Here is a 7,205-nt window from a genome sequence, read left to right on the forward strand (position 1 = left end):
CAGGCTCTACACTGTCAGCACAGAGCTGGACATGGGGCTTGAACTCATGAACCATGAGATCATGACCTGAGCCAAAATCAAGAATGGACACAACTGACTGAGCCACCCAGGCACCCCTATTTATTTATTTTAAAGTAATCTCTACACCCAACGTGGGGCTCAAATTTATGACCCTGAGAGCAAGGCTCTACTGACTGAGCCAGTCAGCCACCCCATTATCAGCACTTTACAAACAAAAAGCTTGGATTAGTTTTGCCTATTTTTATACTTTATGTAAATTGAATCACATATTACATATTATTTTGTGTCTGGCTTCTTTTGCTCAACAGTATGTCTGTAAGATTCATCCATATCATGCATGTAGTTCTAGATTATTCATTCTCATTTCTAAATAATATTCCATGAATAGTATTCCAATGATTTATTTATTCATTCTTCTACTGTTGTGAATAGTTTCCGGTTGTTGGCTACTGCAACTAATGTTGCTGTGAACATTTGAGTACGTGTCGTTCAGTAAACCTATGTATGCACTTCTTCTGATTATGTGAGTAGGAGTGGAATTGCTGGGTCGTAGATAGGCACGCAAATATTTAGCTTTGGTAGATACGGACAGTTTTCCAAAGTTGTACCAATTTACACTCCACCTGTAGTATAAGAACGTTCAACATGTTCAAAACTTACTTTTGACTATGCACTCTATTGAATTTGACTATATTATGAAATAGAATGCATATCCACATGAATTGTATAGCTAGATTATGTCTTCAAAGTGGTTTCACTGTACGGATGGACAGCTTTTTGTTATATCCGTAGAACTTTCCTTCTCTGCTCCCATGAATACTACTTGGTTGGAAAAGTTTGAAAAAACAGATTAAGAGGTGATTTGATTCATTTTCCAGTTTGATTACTCATTTATGAGCTGTAATTCGAACACAAAATTTCTGATCGAGACAGGGTACAGTAAGTGCTTAGCTAAGCACTTGGCTGAACCTGGGAGCCAGATGATTTTGAACCTGCTTTCTGTCCCTCAGCTGCTGCGTCTGTGAAAGGCAAGACATCTGTGACCTCGGGGCATGGGCCAAATCAAATACCTGGTAGGAATCGTTTCCGCAGCTCGCCCGGGCTAGCCCTGCCCAGGGTACCCAGAGCAGGTTGGGGCAGGCCAGCCCTCACTTCCATCATCTCGTTTTCAGCCTTTGGCTTTTACTCACCTTCAAGCCCGGGACATCTGCACCTGCTCGTAACAGGTCTCATGTAAGTAGAAGGCAGTAGCCTCAAACCGTCAAAAACACTCTTTCAGGTCCTGTCCCGGAAAAGCCAGGTCAAAAGAAAGCCTACTTAAGAAGAGAGAAAGAAAGAGAAAGAACCTACCGCCTCGCACCGCGCTCCACCTTCCAGACAGGTCGTTCCTTCTCCTCAGCCTTTCAAATAGGCCGCTCTGGAGAGACCAATCACAGCCTTCCTTCTTCCCCTAATCGCCGGCGCAGTCTAATCAACGTACGTCATCTACGATTTGCTGCCCTGCAGGTCCAACCTCCCTCCTGGTTTTCCCCTTGGTGAGGAAGGGCAGACCGGAAAAGCAAGGGAGGTTGAGGCCGAAGAGGCGCCATGTTGGTTAAGGGCACGGCCGTGGCCTTTCAGGACTTTTTCAGAAGAAAGCTAGCAAACCTCGAGCGTTTTCACATATTCCAGAAGCCTCTCTTGGCGTAGCACTGAAGGGTTTTTCCATGACGCTTCCCGGAGAGGCCGGGCGTGAGAAAGCAGCCCTGGGGTCGTGAACTTCGCGGACGTGGCCGTGTACTTCTTCTGGGGGGCTGGGGGTGTTGGCGGTCAGCGCAGAGCGCCCTGTACCGGGACGTGATGTGGGAGACGTACGGCCGCCTGGGCGCGCTCGGTGAGGCCCGGCGGTCCAGCTAAGGGGAATGACGGGAAGGGAGGACTGATGTCCCCAGGTTCGAGTGGGATGGAAGTGTGGGGCACTAAGGAAGCAGCCTCATCCTTCCCTCTCGGGTTCTCAGCCGAACCCAATGTTTTCCCTCCGCAGGATTTTTAGGCCCCAAATCCGCTTTTATTTCTTGGGTGGAAGGAGAGGTGGAGGCCTAGGATCCAGAGGGTGAGACCCCAGCAGCTGTCATCAGAGACGGGGGGAAAGGTAACGGGTACTTCACTCAAACCCAGTATTGGCACCTCTTAGACGCTCGTCCCCTAACTCGAATCCATAGCACATACTGCCTCCTCCAAAGCCCCATCGCGTATCCCTAAACCTCCTCTCCCGAAGGTTCCAATCTCACTGCAAAATGGCTCATAGAAGAGCTAAATAGCACTACTTAATCGTACTGGAAAACCCCAGTTTAGTACAGAATAGTGCTTGAGTTGTCAGGGCAGCGAAAGGAAAGGAGAAACACATACCTAATTAGATTTTTCTTGTGTAATAAAATGAAGATAAATGTTCCTTTTAGATATTAATATGTGGACCACAATGCAAGGATAATGTCCTTCATCAGAGATTCTAAAATAAAACATGTTGGGGTGCTTGGGTGGCTCAGTCGGTTAAGTGTGGGACTTTGGCTTAGGTCATGACCTCCTGGTTCAGAGTTCCAGCCTCGAGTTCAGCTGTGTGCTGAGAGCTCAGAGCCTGAAGTCTGCTTCAGATTCTGCATCTCCCTCTCTCTCTGCCCCTCTCTCACTCATGTTCTGTCTCTCTCAAAAATAAACATTAAACAAACAAACAAACATGTTTTCTCTGCCGTCACGTCATAATAAATGCTCGTTCCCAGGTCTTCCTGTGGAACCTGGAGTACAGTCCAAGTGTAGACTTTTTGATGACATCCCCTTACTGGGGATGGCCTAAGGGAGGTCATTTAGTGGCTGTTTTGCAAAGGGGTCATAAATAGGTTCAGGGTTGTAAGCTCCACAAAGGCTGAGACCATCACCACCCTCAATTCCTGACAGAGTAGGGGTTCACCTCTGTTTATCTCCAGTTTTCAGAGCTTTCATGTGTTAACACCGTCCAGATGATGAAATTTGCTTTTACTCCAGGCTAGCTTTCTGGGTTTGATGAGGCCCCCGTCTCAAAGAGCCCCAATCCAGCAGACTGCCGTATATTCAGACATTCATGCTGCTTCCCAGGTCAGGCCACCATATGGAATATGCTAAGTTTGAAGTTTTATCTTTTATCCTGTTTCAGGATCCGGGGATGACAGTGAGGAAAAAGAACTGAACAAGAGTCCAAAACAGAGAGACGGCGCATGAGGAAATGTCTCTCAAGGAGTGGTTACCATCCAGCAGGCCACCTGGCCCCAGTCACAAAGCCACCTGCCCAGAGCTCTACTGGACTCTGGGCAGAGCCCAATCTAGCCTTGGTTCAAGGACAGTACAACCCACAAATCAGCCTACGCTTGCCCAAACTGTGGCCACAACTTCAGCTACCCCTCCCTCCTGGCCAACCTGGGGAGCGGCCCTTCCGGTGTGACCAATGCCAGGCTCGTCTCTCCCAGTGCAAGCATCTGCTCCAGCATCAACTCTTCCACACAGGTGAAAAGCCCCACTCTTGCCCTGACTGTGGGCAACGTTTCCACCAGAGGGGTTCCCTGGCCATCCACAGGTGGGCTCTCACACCTGGGAGAAACCCCCCCCCCCCCCAAGACTGCAAAAGTCACTTCACTTACCCCTACCTGTTAGCCATCCACCAGCGCAAGCACAGTGGGGAGAAGCCCTGACAGCTGTCCCAGCTGCAGCCTCTGTTTTGCCTACGCCTCCCTGCTGGCTGGCCATCCTCAGGTGCACACATACAGGCGCACACACTGTGTGGACTGTGGCCTCTGCTTTACCTATATCTTTCTCCTTCTCAGTCACCGGCACATTCACTCTGATAGCCCGCCCTTCTCCTGCCCACAATGTGGGAAAGGCTTTAAGCGCAGGTATGCCTTGGAAGCCCATCAGTGGATCCATCGCTCCGGCGAGAGCCTTGAGGGAACAGTGGCCTGTGTTAGGGCTTTCAGAGCCGATCCCTGTTTTGGGAGGCCTCCAGTTCATTTCCGGTACTTTCCAGGTATATTTCAAGAAAGTGGGTGATGGAGCTCACAAGAGATGATTGGAGTTTTCTTTGGAAGGGAAAAGGCCAACTTTATGCATTTGGGGGATAAGGAGTGGAAAGAAAGGAGGCATTTGAGGAAAACAAAGCTCTGAGTTCAGAGGGCAAGCTGATACCTTGGAAGGAGGCAGGAATCAAAAGCCACTTGAGGGCTGAGCCCACTTTCTGAGGCTTCTGCTCCCAAGTCCCACGTGGAGTTTCTTCACTGCCAATCATTTCCCTAACTAGCTTTTCCCCCTGGGTTGTTCTCTCCCTTACAGCATTCTGCTTTCTGGACTGTAGCTCTTCTGTTCCTCAGAGATGAGGTCCCCTGGATGCAAGAGCCTATGGAAGGAGCCTGCACCCTCTCCGAGGACCCTCTGAAATAGAGGGCACAACTTGGGCCCATCCCCAGTGGGGGAAGCTCATCCAAGGATTCTTTTAGACAGTGCAGGTGAGACACTTGGCAAGGAGACACATGCAGTGTCAAGCCACTGTTGGCACTCTTTGGTCATAAGGGCCTAAAGGTGACGACAGGAAGGAGAACAGTGGCTTCAGCTGGGAAACTGCCCTGTCCTGTGCTCACTCTGAACATAGCGCACAAAAGTATCACGCTTAGCTGAAAGGTTTTTTTTCCTTCTTTTATGAATTAGTGATTACGATGTTGTGGTTTTTTTTTTCTTCAGATATTCGTATGTTCTCTGGACTTTATACCTTCTGAATAAAGATGTGTTCTTGGGCCACAGCAGGCGGAAACAAAATGCTGGGACTTTTGTTTAAAAGAAAGAGTAAATTACCGGTGATAAGGGTTGAAATCAATGCCTAGTATCTCCAGTCTAATTTTTACTGTAATGTTTGTATGTGTCAACAGTTAAAAGGTGTCTTTGTGACCCACTTAGATCTGCTAGCCCTATTTTCGATTAGGAAACTCTTGAAGGAATAAGCAAGGAAGTGGATGGGACTAAGCATGTCTGCATGCCAGGCATGGTGCCAGGGGATTCAAATAGCTCTTTGAACAAAAGACTGCTCTCAAAACCCCTGGGTTCCAAAAATGATTATTTTCTAAAATGTTTATGTATTTTGAGAGAGAGAGAGAGAGAGAAAGCATGTGCAGGGGAGGGGCGGGGGGGGGGGCGGGGGGAGAAACCAAAGCAGGCTCCACGCTCAGCAGGGAGCCTGACACGGGCTCGACCCATGACTAACAATATCACAACCTGAGCCGACATCAAGAGTTGGATGCTTAACCGACTCTTAACCACCCAGGAGCCCCCCCCCCCCCCCTCCAAATGATTATAACTGGGTGTTATTTTACCTCACCATATAGCCTCTCCTGAATTGGTAGACCTGGATTCCAGGTTGGGCTCAGTCCCAACTAGCTATGGGGCCTTAAGCATGTCATTCAACCTTTCTAAGCCTCAGTTGTCTCACTTGTCAACCTCACAGGGTTGTTGGAGATAAAACGTGAAAGCACCTAGCATGTCTTCATAGTCTGAAGTGACTGAGTGCCCTCGTGTCATTGTATGACATTTTTTCAAACATTCAAAAGAGTTGTAAGAATTTTATGGTAAACACTCATGCCCATCATTTAGATCCCACAATTAATCCAGATTCTACAATTACGCTTTATCACATGTTGATCCATCTCTCTAGCCCGTCCGTTCATTTATGCGTCGTATTTTATTTCACAGTAAGTTGCAGACCTCATTACCCATCATTCCTCAGCTCTTCAACATAAGGCTGAGCTGTACTCAAGAAACTTCGGTGTTCTAACTAAAGCTATCTCCTGCATGTTTTATGAATTCTCATAGTCCTATGTGATTGAGATTCTGGAACAACATGTTAGTGGGTAATCAAAACATTTTGAAAGCGAGAGCATCTTTGTATTTTTATGTGTGGCAGGAAAAACAACATGACCTCAGCCACTTATGATGGAGCACAGTTTTAGTCTTGAAGGTGTGTTTCAATCCGATTAGTTAACACCCGAGTTTATTGTTTAGCTCTATCTCCTTCTTAAGTTTTCTCTATCCCTCGTGCAAAAAGAAGTGGTTTATAACATTGTACATGAGTACACAAAAGTATTTTTTGGTCCAGGTGAAATCCTTTGTAGTTTCTCTTTAGGTAAAGTTGATTCTCTGCTTGGAAGGAGACTCCTATCTGGAGGCACATTTTTCCTTACTCTATTTCTACACTATTCATCACTGTGAGTGCAGTGAGGCCCCTCCAGGACTCAAGGTTTGTTTGTTTTGTTTTGTTTTGTTTTAATGTTTATTTTTGAGGAAGAGAGAGAGAGACAGAGTGAGCAGGGGAGGGGCAGAGAGAGAGAGGGAGACACAGAATCCGAAGCAGGATCCAGCACAGAGCCTGATACGGGGCTGGAACTCACGAGCCATGAGATCACGACCTGAGCCGAAGTCGACGCTTAACCACTGAGCCATCCAGGTGCCCCTCAAGTTTATTTAAAAAAAAAAAAAAAAAAATTCTTGGGGCGCCTGGGTGGCTCAGTCGGTTACGCGTCTGACTCCGGCTCAGGTCGAGATCTCCCGGTCTGTGAGTTCGAGCCCCACGTCGGGCTCCATGCCCATTGCTCGGAGCCTGTTTCGGATTCTGTGCCTGCCGCTCTCTCTGACCCTCTCCCGTCCGCTGTCTGTGCCAAAAAAATAAATAAAGATTAAAAAAAAATTAAAAAAAATTCTTTTTAATGTTTATTTTTAAGAGAGAGAAACAGAGCATGAGTGGGGGAGGGGCAGAGAGCGAGAGGAAGACCTAGAATCTGAAGCAGGCTCCAGGCTCTGAGCTGTCAGCACAGAGCCGGACATGGGGCTCAAACTCGTGAACTGTGAGATTGTGACCTGAGCCAACGTTGGACACTTAACTGACTGAGCCACCTAGGCGCCCCCCCAGGACTCAAGTTTAAAAAAATTATAAAATAAGCAAGTAACTGTTGAAGTGATATCAGTGGAAGGCACACCATAAGCCAGAAGTACCAGTGAAAACCAGCAAAGGTAGGGCAAGAAAATACAAACACGGAAAAAGGCACTAGCTTGGACAGCAATGAATAATTTGTGAACACAAAGGGGGGGGGCGGGGACAGCAGGTGCTAGTGCAGGCAGGACAGCCAAGCAAGGAGTGGTTC

The 7,205-nt window shown here is 47.6% G+C and overlaps 2 long non-coding RNA genes across 2 annotated transcripts; both read left to right on the forward strand.

Annotated features, from left to right (window-relative positions):
- Nucleotides 1-1,556: 1,556 nt before the first annotated feature.
- Nucleotides 1,557-3,959, forward strand: LOC121022227 (uncharacterized). The gene is made up of 3 exons (XR_005786862.1): nucleotides 1,557-1,894; nucleotides 2,045-2,152; nucleotides 3,188-3,959. It is a non-coding gene; the product is annotated as an uncharacterized LOC121022227 (long non-coding RNA).
- A 352-nt stretch (nucleotides 3,960-4,311) lies between these two features.
- Nucleotides 4,312-4,817, forward strand: LOC121022228 (uncharacterized). Its single transcript, XR_005786863.1, has 2 exons — nucleotides 4,312-4,526; nucleotides 4,759-4,817. It is a non-coding gene; the product is annotated as an uncharacterized LOC121022228 (long non-coding RNA).
- Nucleotides 4,818-7,205: the final 2,388 nt, after the last annotated feature.

This window comes from Herpailurus yagouaroundi, unplaced genomic scaffold (genome assembly GCF_014898765.1).
Source record: "Herpailurus yagouaroundi ecotype Mexico unplaced genomic scaffold, PumYag 379, whole genome shotgun sequence".
NCBI classification, from domain to species: domain Eukaryota; kingdom Metazoa; phylum Chordata; class Mammalia; order Carnivora; family Felidae; genus Herpailurus; species Herpailurus yagouaroundi.